We start from the raw sequence: 12,473 nt of genomic DNA, 5'->3' as shown, positions 1-12,473 counted from the left end.
CTCATCAGCTTCTGAGGCTTAGGGGTCGGGGGAGGGGTTGGCAAGTCCTTGTGTTTCCCAACAGTGGTTAAGCAGGTAGTGATATTCACAGGGGGGGGGGAAGGGATCACCTTTCAGGTCTATAAGTTAAGAATCTGGTATATCGAGGGATTTCTCCTCAATATTTCTGATAAACCCCCCTTTTTATTTTCTTATGAGTATCCAGAGGTATACATGTGGCTGGAAACTAGTTTTACCACAGGACACGTTCCATTTCGGGGGGAGTAAAAAGTTTGATTGTGGAAAGTGTTCATTGTGTCCTAAGAGTTGTTTTTAATAACTATCCTCTAATTCATTCACACAATTGCTTCATATCTGATGATCAGTGACTTTTGATTATCATATGGCAGATGTTTGAAGTCAGAACATATTTCAATGGATTGGGGGGTTGGTATCTGGTTGATGTCTTCCGACATCATGTGCAAAGTTGAGTCCTGCAGATAAGGTTTTGCTCATTTGAATGGAGCAAAACAAGTGTTTAGCATACCGGTGAGATGATGGGGCATGGAAAAAATCTGATTTCCACCGTTTCAAGTGGAGAAAATTATGTCTCCATTATCAAAGAGTTTAAGGCGTGGGTTTAAACACTGTTGAAGTAATAATAGTCATATATTTTTTTCAGGTTTAACATCAGTGAAGATCAAACTTCAAAAGTCATTAAGCTTAGTGTAGGTACAATTGCAAATAAACTGAGGTTCCTGATTGTGGCCAGAAAAGGGTGCAATCATGAGGAACATACCAAAGGCATTCAGAGGAACAAGGTGTTGATTAGTATCACCCCATCAGGTAAAATTTCTTTTATCTCAAAATGTTAGGGTGAAAGAGTGTCAGACGAGGGGCTAACCATTAACAGTGGCTCTCGAGACCAATTTGAAGACCTTGAACATGGAGATCAGGTAACAGGTTCTTTTCAGAACAGAGTACATGAGGTTTAGTTGTCAATTATGTTGTTCCCAAGTGCTTATTTTATTGATTTGGTTAATTTATTTTCTTTGAAACTGTGAAATACACATTACTTTGTTATGAAGCATGTAGGGGTGGGGTCAGAGCATAAAGAAATTTTATGGGTAACATCTCGTGGTGGTTAGGTTGCTCCCCTTTTTGTCATTTTTATCCCACTTCCACTAAACTAATCGTTTGACAATTTTTTTAGGGTACTCCACAGAGAGTTATTCGAGGGGGACATTGGAGCCTATTAGAAACCACAAAACCGTAGAAAACAAATCATCCAAAACCGAAAAACCGAAACAAAAATCGATGAAACCGAAAAACGCATACAAAACTGTCAAAGCCGACACATTTTCACATCCCAGTTATCAAAACCCTGACCGATCCGATTAAGTAGCGACAAGAGGAGCATACAGAGTAAACTACACTCATTTCATTACAGTATTTGTGAATGCCATGGACTTGACATTCGTATCTTCTATCTGTTTAAATTATAGGCTATATTTCAGCTGCTCTCTCGAGGTCCAATAAGACTGAATCGTCTTGTAACGCTCTTTTTTTTTTCTTTTTCTTTGCTTTCCCGTAAATCAAACAGAACAGTTATAAATGAAGTTGAATATTGTGGCCAAAAATCGGAGAGCTCGTTGGAAGCTGCAGAGATCTTCAATACATTTTTCTCGGTAATTGGTACAAATCGTAGTAAAGATGTTGCAAAGGCGGCCATTAGCTATTCCGAATTTCTAATCGAAACTGACAAACGGTTTTCCTTTTGTGAAACCACCCCTGCAGAGTGAGTCGCCGTGAGTCGCTATCATTGATATTTAATCAATCATTTAACACAGGCCTATTTCCGAATGATTGGAAAAATGCTAGAGTCTCCCCTCTCTACAAAAATTCGGGCAAGCGCAATGATCCATCCAATTATCGCCCTATTTCAGTAATTCCTGTGGTAGCAAAAGTTTTTGAGCGAATAATCTATGATCAACTGTATGTCCATCTTACGAAGTATAATCTTCTTTCCAAACATCAGTCCGGTTTCCATTCATTACACTCGACGGTTACGGCTCTACTCGAGGCAACCGATAGCTGCGCTCTTAATATAGACCGTGGATTGATCAATGCTGTTGTCTTCTTAGATTTAAAGAAAGCATTTGATACAGTCGATCATGAGATTCTTTTATCTAAGCTTCGTTCGTACGGAATTCGTGGACTAGCTTTGCGTTTGTTTCGCTCCTATTTAGTTGACCGAACACAGATCTGCCAAATCGATTGTTCTAAATCGACGCCAAAGTTCTTTAATTGCGGTGTGCCTCCAGGCACGATTCTGGGCCCGCTTTTATTCTTACTCTATATTAACGATTTACCTCAGTGCCTTAATTTTTCTCATCCTCGAATGTATGCTGACGATACCAGCATTACTTACGCTGGCAGAGATTTAAATGAAATTGATGATTATCTAAGTTAACAAAGATTTGAAATCTGTTCATACCTGGTTGTCTTCTAATAAACTCACATTGAGCCTGACTAAGACCGAACTCTTAATAATAACTTCAAGGCAAAGGCGAGTTTACTTGTCAGACAATCTGTCTCTTACCATTAATAATTTTCCCATTGAGCAGGTGTCGTCAACAAAGTCTCTCGGTGTATCTATCGATGAAAACTTAAGCTGGAATACCCAATATTGAAACTGTTTGTAAGAAAATTTCTTCAGCTTTGGGCTTAATTAAGCGCATTAGAGATTTTGTACCATTCTACACTCTTTTGAACATCTTCAATGGTTTGGTAAGGCCCCAGTTTGACTACTGCAGCTTAGTATGGGATTGCTGTAGTGCAAGTCTGGCCGAAAAACTTCAGAAGCTACAGAACCGTGCGGCTCGTATATTGTTGTCCGCCCCTTATGATTCTAGTGCTCTAGACCTGTTCCGTAGACTTCATTGGAAAAACCTAATGAATCAGAGGCTTTTTGCCGAAGCCGTTATGATGTCCAAAATTCTAAATAGACAGACCCCTGATTATTTATCAAATAAATTCATCTTTCATAATGATACTACTAGTTATAGATTGCGAAGTAGTGAAATGAGGCTGGCTCTTCCGCAACCTCGTACCGATTATGTTCGTAAAAGTTTCTATTATAGCGGTGCCGCATTGTGTAATAGCCTTCCGACTGATATCAGAGTATCTAAAACATTAGGTGAGTTTAAGACGAAGCTGAGTAACTTCAGTTTTGAGTGAACTAATGACACGGCGTCCCTGAAAAGCAGTACTTTTATTTTCATTTATTTTCATTCTAATAAGAAGTTAGTTCAGTTCGTTTAGATTAGGCTTTTAATCTTTGTATATATTTTATAATGATTATATAGTTTTAAGTTTTACATTTGTAGGTATATTGCTTGTATGCGACTGAGTGGAATTTACCGTGTATAAATAAAGTGATCTATCCATCTATCTGTCTATCAACCTCGTTCTCACGCATTAAATTCAGCACCAGGCCATGGAACAGACGCTCACGGTAATTAGTCATGATCTTCCTCACCGATCGCGAATTTCCAATTTATCATAGGTGTAGATATCGCGTGTTCCAAGTGTATAAGAACTGTTAGTCTTCTTTAACTCTGTGTCTTCCTAAACGAGCCACATAATATATATATTGCAGGGGCGTAGCGTGAGATTTCGAGGGTCACGGAAATGACATTTCGAACTATTTCCGCGGAACTTTTTATAAATAAAAGCGATGGAAAATGCAGTTGTTAGTTGTTTATTTTACCCATCTCTAGAGTTTTAACGCTAAAAGGGCTGTTCGCTTCCTAAATTATCTAGAGAGTTGACAAGTTTAGGAAGCCAAATAACGTTTCTTGTCGTTTATGGATTAATGAAAAGGCACTGGAACTAGAAGTTTCAATGTGAAAGTGGGTGCTGGCGTCAGAGCTTGAAGGAGATAATGATAGCACGATTTGAAATAAACGGTATAATTGGGGTTGGTGTGGCTTTTTGAAAGAGAATTACGATTTTTCAAACTAGTTTAGTTTTAAGGGGCTTTTGTGAAACAACAATGGAGCACCCAATTTTTTTTCTTGAGTTAAGAAAAGAACGAAACAAATGCCAGAACTCGGTTCAAGAGACTCAGGAAACCTTTAGTAGATGTATTTCCAGTGTGTCGTCAATGAGTTGTACATAACTGTTCTCATATTCTTATCGCTTTCGACATAAAACAGGTTGGCTTCAGACCTTCCACCCTTTTCAGATGGCCAAAGTCTTGGTCGTCATTGCACAAACCCCCTAGGGATCCCTACGATATTTCAATTGGTTTGTCACGCATTCCTCTCAATAACATTTGCGTTTAGCGGCTATTCGAGATCAGTGGAGGCGCGTGATTGCCGCTCAGATCGAAGAGAAACCGAAACCCAAATAGGTCAAATAGGATAAGCCGAAAACCGCATCGGATATCAAATCCGAAAACCCGTTAGTATTTTTCGCGTAAACCGAAAACCAATGCTTAAATACAGAAAATCCGCAAACCGCAATGAGTACCAAAACCGAAAAACCGACGTTTTTTAGCACAAAAACCGCAAAACCGTTATAAAAAATGGTCAAAAACCGCAAAACCGAAAATCCCAATGCCCCGCCTCTTATTCATTTACCTGCAATCAGTTCTTAGTTACCCATAATAATATTATTTTGTTCAAACAAGGAAGTTACATGTAATTTTATACATCATTTTAATGAGCATTTATTCAAATGGTTTCACAAGAAGTTAAGGCTGACAAGATTCCTGATTAAGGATGAACTTCCATGTGGAGGTGCTAGCCTTGTCATTCCAGCTTTTATCAAAGGGAAAACCAGCTGAAGATGACAGAAGTGATGACATCAAGGAAAATTGCAAATGTCAGAATCCATGCAAGAAATACCAGCTTCAGAGGCCGTGATGGAAGCACTAGCATTTACATGTACACATGTACATACAACACAAAACAGTCAAAGTTCCTGAGTTTTACATGGGTAAAACATTAAATGAAAAATGTTTTTGTACGTTTAAATGACTTTATGCTTTTGTACTCTTGATGGTAAGTGGGCAGCTTTCAAGTCAAATACCATTTTGATCCTTTTCAGACTGATTTACCGCTGAGTTGATTATTGTAACATTTAATAGAAAAAACATTCCATATCCAAATTTGCTCTGGTTATGTAGCTTTCTACCATGTAACAGTTCAATGTGGTATATTATCAAAATTAAAAATTATTTGAAAGTGATAACCACACAAAACATAGCTACAATGGATTTTGTTCTTTTTTAATTGACAGGTGGAACATGTCATTAGTCAAATGAAAAAGTTCCATATACTCAACACAACTTGCAAACTAGATTTGGTACACAGTGCAAGTGACATACTTGTTGTGATAGTGGCACTTGTCAATCTTTTACCACCCCTAGTATGGTAAATTCATGTAAGTGCTTTAAAACTATGTGCAGTTGTCTCAGGGGGAGGCAGGGCTGTCTCGGGTTTCCAAGATCATATAGACAAGGCCTTACTGTAGCTAGTACATGCATACATGAAAGGTTGTCAAACCAAATGTCATTTTGAAAGATCTTCTTAAAATAAACATTTGTATTCTGTCTACTGCCTCACTTGTCTGCATGCATACTCCTAAATGGCAACATATTTAGGCAAAAATAATTTGTAATAGAAGTGACTCAAATAATGGACAGCAGTTTACCAGAAGTTAGGATCAAAATAAATTTGCTCAACAACTGTTATCCGTACTCCAAGAACCACAAAGAACTCTTAATAACTAACGCTTCTAGAAGAATGTATTTCTTGTTTCTTTTTACAAAACTACAACAGCTTTTTTGTAACTGTCCCAGATGTCGCTACGTCAAAAGTCACATGTTTCCATTACGTTTACTCCCTAACAAACTTCCCCCTCGAAGAAAATTGTCGTCCCTGACACTTGCACCTAAATAGGCGTACGTGAATAGCACACATGCATAGGTTTCACGCCCGTAAAGGGGAATGATACTGAAGGTTACACATATCTTCTTGTGAAATAATAGGATCCTGACGTGTCAATCTCTAATAAAAGGCTACAGCAACTGAAATCCATGGTAGCATCTCCTGTCCATAGGATACAATCGCATCATTTGGAAGTATGGGAACTCAGACGTAAATCTAAGTGCATTTTTTTAAACAACCTTGTTCACTAAAAGTTCGCTTAAGACACAAAGCCGGGTACAGGTATGTGCCCAGAGTTCATGGCTACGGGTACTTGCATCACGTCACTCCTTGGCTGATACATGATAGGTGAGGGAGCAGGGAACTGGTTAACCGGATGGAACACAGGTGGAGGCATGGGTGGATACTGCAGGTACGTTCCCAGGTAGCCAAAGATTACTGGATACTGGGACAAAGGTGGGTATGGGGGTAGCTGAAACTGCTTTACAGTTGGCAAACCTGTTCTTCAATGAAGATTAGAAGTGCCGCACTGGGGTAATTGACTTCCAGAAACACTGTCGGCGGCTATGACGTGTACAGCAGCTTGGGTCTCATACATGGGATTGCCAAGTGTGTTGTACGTCAGAACTGCTGGTGGGTGTCTCTGTCGTTTAGGCCGAGGTTCAGTTCGGGACTGTCTGGTGAGCTGTTGTTATCCTGGGTTAGGGGATCTTGGCCATTTCCGTTCTCTAATCCGCTTTCTTTCGTCTCTCCCAAAACAGTGCGATCGCTGATTACTTTCCCTCGATGGGCGTTGTCCGATATTGCATCCTCCGACTGTGTCGGTTTAGGCTGTTTCTCTTTAACCGAAGATTTGGCGAGCTCCTCTGTAACCGCCCCTTCTACGGTCCGCCCATGGTAGGGGTTCCCTGGGGTGATTGTATATTCATCATTACTACAAGTGCCATCTTCCAAGTCTTCGGCCTGTGGTACAGGTATCTGACAAGCAGTGTTACGCTTATATTTCCCGATCCTTCTTTCTCTCCTCTGACTAATTCCGTTTGGGATGTTAATGGAAGATTATTTCATGGCAATAGCAAGTTCCTATGTAGGGTTCTGTTCCTCCCAGTGCCAGCATTGGGCTTGACTTCATACACAGGGCTATCTTCTCCCTTACGGCTAACGACTATGTGAATCTGATTCTCCCAATGCGCGCGCAGCTTCCCCGGTCCACCCCGTTCTCTTAGATTGCGTAAAAGAACTCGATCACCAGGTAGCAATATAGAACTTCGTACAAAACGGTCATAACGTTGTTTGGCTCGTGTGCCTGCTTTACTGGACTTCTTGCCTGCCAATTGCAATTTGTAAGCCTCTGTCATTGCTTTTCGCCACTTCTCGACATATTGTGAATGGTTCACGTGGTTGGTTTCATCTTCAGTTCCAAACATCAAGTCTACCGGCTAACGGGGGTGGCGGCCGAAGAGGAGGTTGATTCGTGTTTCGTGCATTTATAAGCGTATACCACGGGGTTCAAGTGTTTTGCCCAACGTGATTTTTGGGTCTCTGGCAAGGTACGGAGCATTCCCAAAAGTGTCCGGTTGAAGTGCTCAAGTCAGTGACCGTTCCCTTGGGGATGATAGGGGGTAGTGCGAGAATGTTCCACGCCGCACAGCCTCTCGAGCTCCCGATGAAGGTAATTTTCAAATTCTCCCCCTTGATCATGGTGAATTCTGAACGGAAAACCAAACCGCAAAATAAAATAATTGTAAAGTTTCTGGGCAACTGTCTTAGCTGACTCGTTTCTCATGGCATAAGCTTGGGCGTAGCGTGTAAAATGGTCTATCACAACGAGAATATATTCGTACCCTCCTCTACTCTTCTCCAAATGAAGGAAGTCGATGGCGATAAGCTCAAAAGGCGAGGTAGTCACAATGGGATTTAGTGGGGCTGTAGTCTTAAGCGAGGGGGCTTTTTGTTTTGCGCATTGACAGACATGTCCAATATGGTGTTCAATATCTCGCTGCATGCGGGGCAATAGAAGCGCTCTCTAGCGAGGTCTAGTGTGCGGTCCACCCCAACATGACCCATGTTTTCGTGGAATTCCTTGAGGATGCGTGAACGAAGCAGTCTGGGTACAATAACTTCAGTCCTAGTTCCTTTACGGCGTCTAAGTAGGCCATCCTCGTCAAGGGATAGTTTATCCCATTCATGCAGGAGAAGTTGCGTCTCAGCCAACTCACGTTTTCTCTATGCTGTTGGTGGTTGTTGACCACGCTAGATTAAATCCCTCACTCGACAAACGACCTGGTCAGTGGCTTGTGCGCGCTTCAGGTCTATCCTTGGTGCTGTGAATTCTTCATTTCTAAATGGGTCAGTCGTTAAGACGGTGTGGTCTCCTATAAGGGCAGACAACCAGTTCACTTGTCCTCGGTCTTGAGATTTTGCCGAAAATACAACGGCCTGAAGGACCTCCTGTGGTACTATTTCTGCGTAGCTGTGTCCTCAAAAGGCATTCGAGATAAAGCGTCGGCATCAACGTTGGCTTTTCCTGGGCGATAGTGTATGATAAAATTGAAATCAGCTAACCCTCCAATCCAGCGCAAACCGGTGGCATTCAATTTTGCTGAGGATAAGACATAGGTGAGTGGATTATTATCGGTGAACACTTTAAAACTTGGTGCGCAATAGAGATAGTATCGAAACTGATCGCAGATAGCCAATTTGAGGGCTAAGAATTCCAATTTCCCGGAATGGAAATGATAATTCTTCTCGGCTGGAGTCAAGTTGCGCGACCTGTATGCGACAACACGGAGAATAAGATACAATGAAATATATGAAGTTCATATATTTTGAACTGCGGCATTAGATACGTATGATGCACGATCCTCGCAGTAGATGGCGCTATTTAAGCAATAGCGAAATTCGATCGTGCATCATACGTATCTAATACAGCAGTTCAAAATATATGAACTTCATATATTTCATTGTATCTTATTTATCACTTTCACGGGTTTATTACGAATCAACTTAACGGCCTGCTCCCAGTTGGCTTGTTAGCTCAATTGGTAGAGCGCTGCACTAGTATCGGAGAGGTCAGTGGTTCGAATCCCGTACAGGCCTGATCTTTTTCAGGTCTGATTTTCGCTATTGCTTAAATAGCGCTATCTACTGCGAGGATCGTGCATCATACGTAACACGGAGAATGTCATCCTGATACTGATACAACACGCCGCCCAAGCCATCCTTTGAGGCGTTTGTATGGAGAACGAATGGTTTCTGAAAGTCAGGATACGCCATTACCGGAGCACTTGTGATGGAGTCGATAAGAGTCCGCAAGGCAGATTGATGAATGTCAGTCCAATCCGCCGGGTGTTTTGTCGGTAATTGGCCATTGTTACTGCGGTCCTTCCTAGGTTCGTCCAGCTGAACTTGCTGCGGAGAGCGACTAGGTGTCATCACCAGATCATAGATAGGCTTGGCACTTCTAGAAAAAGTCTTTAACATATCGCCGGTCAGGAAACCTATAAGAAAACCTATAAGAAAACCTATGAAAAAACCTATGAAAACCACCGGTTCAGGAAACCTATAAGTCTGCGCACTACACTAACTGTCTTTGGAGCCGAGTCTCTGAGTGCAAAGACAGGCTTAATACTGAATGGATCTAGCTTGTAACCCTCTTCCGACACATTGCGCCCGAGGTATGTCACCTCTCCCTTAAACAATTTACATTTTCGATTTCCGGAGAGCTGTACGAGGATGATGATTTCTTTATAAAATTCCGGTTTAAGAAATCTTCAATTTAGGCCCTGACCTCTGGGGGTAGAGTGGTTTAGGTACTGCTAAATAGTTCTTCTGTACAGGTGTCTGGTCCTCTAAAACTAGGTCAAGTTCAAGGTCAGGGATGCATCCAACATCATTATCATCTTTAGCAAAAGAATCAGTCTCCTCCGTAAGCAACTTTACAGCCATCTCTTTATGACCGGGTGTCAGACCTTCCAGGTCTATGTCCCTGATATGCGATGGATTCTCCATCGGAATCCCTCCTAACCCTTTATCAACTGTTTGGATTGGCTCTGTAATCCCTGATACCTGTACCCCCTTCGGTTGGGAGTTGCTGGCACTACTATCAGGCTCTTTTGTCTTCACTTCAACTGGTGTCACCGACTGGACAAGTTGTAGTCGGCCAAGTAGGGTCCGTCCCCGAAGTACGATCCCATGGATGGTGTTGTTGGTGATGTCAATGTCCACTTGACTTGATTTTCCTTTCTTTACAGTCAGCAGGGTCTTGGAGAACTCCAAACCATTTGGCCATGGGCTGGTCTCATCAGGTTCAAACAGCACTGGCGTAGGTCTTCTCACTGGTCCCGTGTTTGCTCTGCAGGTGGCTCTTTGACTCTGCTTTGGTGGTATAGTGGTGTCACGCTCGCTAGTTCGAACGAAGCAAAGTTCCTCCTGATTAAGATTCTTTATAAAATTCACAAATACCGGAGCCGTCTGGCTGTCAAGGTCAGGGAAGCTGGAGACGACAGCTTGGGACAACGCCACTTCCCCATTATTATCTCTAATAATTTCTTCTATAATATTAAAACCAATCAACAGTGAGTCCAAATGTTGTTCCGTAACAAGAAATGGAACTTTCAAATCATGTTTGTAAGACGGCAGTCTGAAATTTAGCTCCATCAATCCGACGAATGGCATCTCGCTACCGTTAACAGTAGTCAAGTTCAGTTCAATGTTGAGTAATTCCGAAATATTTTTAACAGCAACACCAGGCAAATTCCTCCTCAAGAAGTCGTTGGATATTATCGAAACCTGGGCCCATGTGTCCCACAGTACATCTACTGAATGATCACTGATTTCTCCTTTAACAGTGCAGCTTTTCCCCACCAATCATACCCCTAGGCAGCGCTCTCAATTATAAAATGGTCACCATAAAAAAAATTTAGTCGCCCCCTTCCCCTCCCCCTAAAAAAAAACAGAAGGGAAGGACACTTCATGATATATTACACGATGGGCTAATGCGCCGAACGGCACGTTTTATCACTTAGGTTTGCTACTGTAAGAGAAAGAAAAGGAAGAGACTGTCTAGTAGCAAAAACGATTTATTTCAACATTACAAAGCTGCTGAGACCGTGCAACATTGCCAATTGCCCCTTCAAATCGATCGAATTTGCCATTTTTTTACGCAGTCGAGTTTCTGACGAAGAGAGGCGAAAAGAGAAACACAGGTGATGCCACCGCTTGTACTATTGATTAAATTCGTCCTATTGTTGATAATTTTTCAAGCAAGTTTCTCTTTTAATCTGTTGGTCGCCAATTGGCGACTTTCGTCAGAATTTTAGTCGCCAAATACTTTTTTCACTCTCCATGGTGACCAAAATGGTCGCAGCTTAGAGCGCTGCTATGGCATGTTGTCGCGGTGTCAGATGACTAACAAAGGTACTATCGCTAGGGTCCAGGGTCTTTGGCTCCACTTTGTTTAACAGGTGTGAAATTGCCGTACATAAGATTTTGTGGTCTGGCCACTGTTCTTTTTTACAAGCCTGACTACAGTATTTCACCAATTCACAGTCTGAACATTACAACAACTTTACCCTCTCCAACTGAACTTGGCCACAGCCGTTACATCGGTGGGACTTGTATTTGTTGCTGTTGACTATTCTGTGTCCCGCCTGAGTAGTCGCTGGTCGTTTCCCAACCGACTGGCCTGATTCCTTCTTCTAGTACACTCACGAGCTACATGTCTTGAGATACCACAAGCGAAACAAGGGTCACATTCCTCTCCTCTTCCACGCTCTTTACAACTTTGACATCCCCATCTTGGGTTCTTTGGCTGATAACAACCTTTATGGTCTCCGTATAGGGGAACCGGCCCCAGTTTAGTTTTACCTTCTGACCCGTTTGGGGCATTAACTCTACCTTTCAGTGAGGGCGTTAATTTCTGATTTCATTTGCCGGGTTTCATAAAGAATCTGTTGGCTCTCGTCTGAACTTGGGTTCCTGGCTCTCTGTTCCCCTCCCTCCCTGAAGGCGTCGCAAGCGTTTACCTTGGCCCTTTTTTGGTGTTCAGTGGCCAATTTTGTAGCTCGTTCATCTTGCTGTGAAGCTAGTTCATTAACTTGTTTCATAAGTTCTTCATCAGTCAGCCCCGGGGTACGAAGGGTGGTTCTTAAGTTGGACGCTAAAATATCATCACGAAGAACAGCTTCGAAGGATTTTACAAATGTCTTCTGGATCAGAGAGAGGCCATAGTTAAATTCACAATCCGATTCCTGACCGGCAAAATTTACCTTGTTGCGCAGGTCCAAAGCACGGAGTAGGAATTGCTGCGGTGACTCGTTGCTTTGTTGGCATACGGTTGCAAGCTGTTGATACACCTCAGATGCAGCTTTCTCCCGGTAGTGGACACGCAGAATTCGCCGTAATTTTGAGAGGGAGAGGTCACTTAATGTTTCCCCATAATTTCTAAGACTACTATGGGGCGATATCGCACAAATCACGGCATCCACAATTTCACTTTCTTTTAAACCACGTTAAGACCAGAGTCTATCTGATGCA

The 12,473-nt window shown here is 42.1% G+C and overlaps 1 long non-coding RNA gene across 1 annotated transcript; it reads left to right on the top strand.

The window, feature by feature from the left end:
* Nucleotides 1-225: 225 nt before the first annotated feature.
* On the top strand, nucleotides 226-3,432 carry LOC148741214 (uncharacterized). Its single transcript, XR_015997127.1, has 2 exons — nucleotides 226-935; nucleotides 1,193-3,432. It is a non-coding gene; the product is annotated as an uncharacterized LOC148741214 (long non-coding RNA).
* Nucleotides 3,433-12,473: the final 9,041 nt, after the last annotated feature.

The sequence above is a fragment of the Stylophora pistillata genome, chromosome 1 (assembly GCF_964205215.1).
Source record: "Stylophora pistillata chromosome 1, jaStyPist1.2, whole genome shotgun sequence".
NCBI classification, from domain to species: Eukaryota; Metazoa; Cnidaria; class Anthozoa; order Scleractinia; family Pocilloporidae; genus Stylophora; species Stylophora pistillata.
Note: the sequence above shows the minus strand (reverse complement) of the source record. Positions and strands in the feature narration are given on the sequence as shown.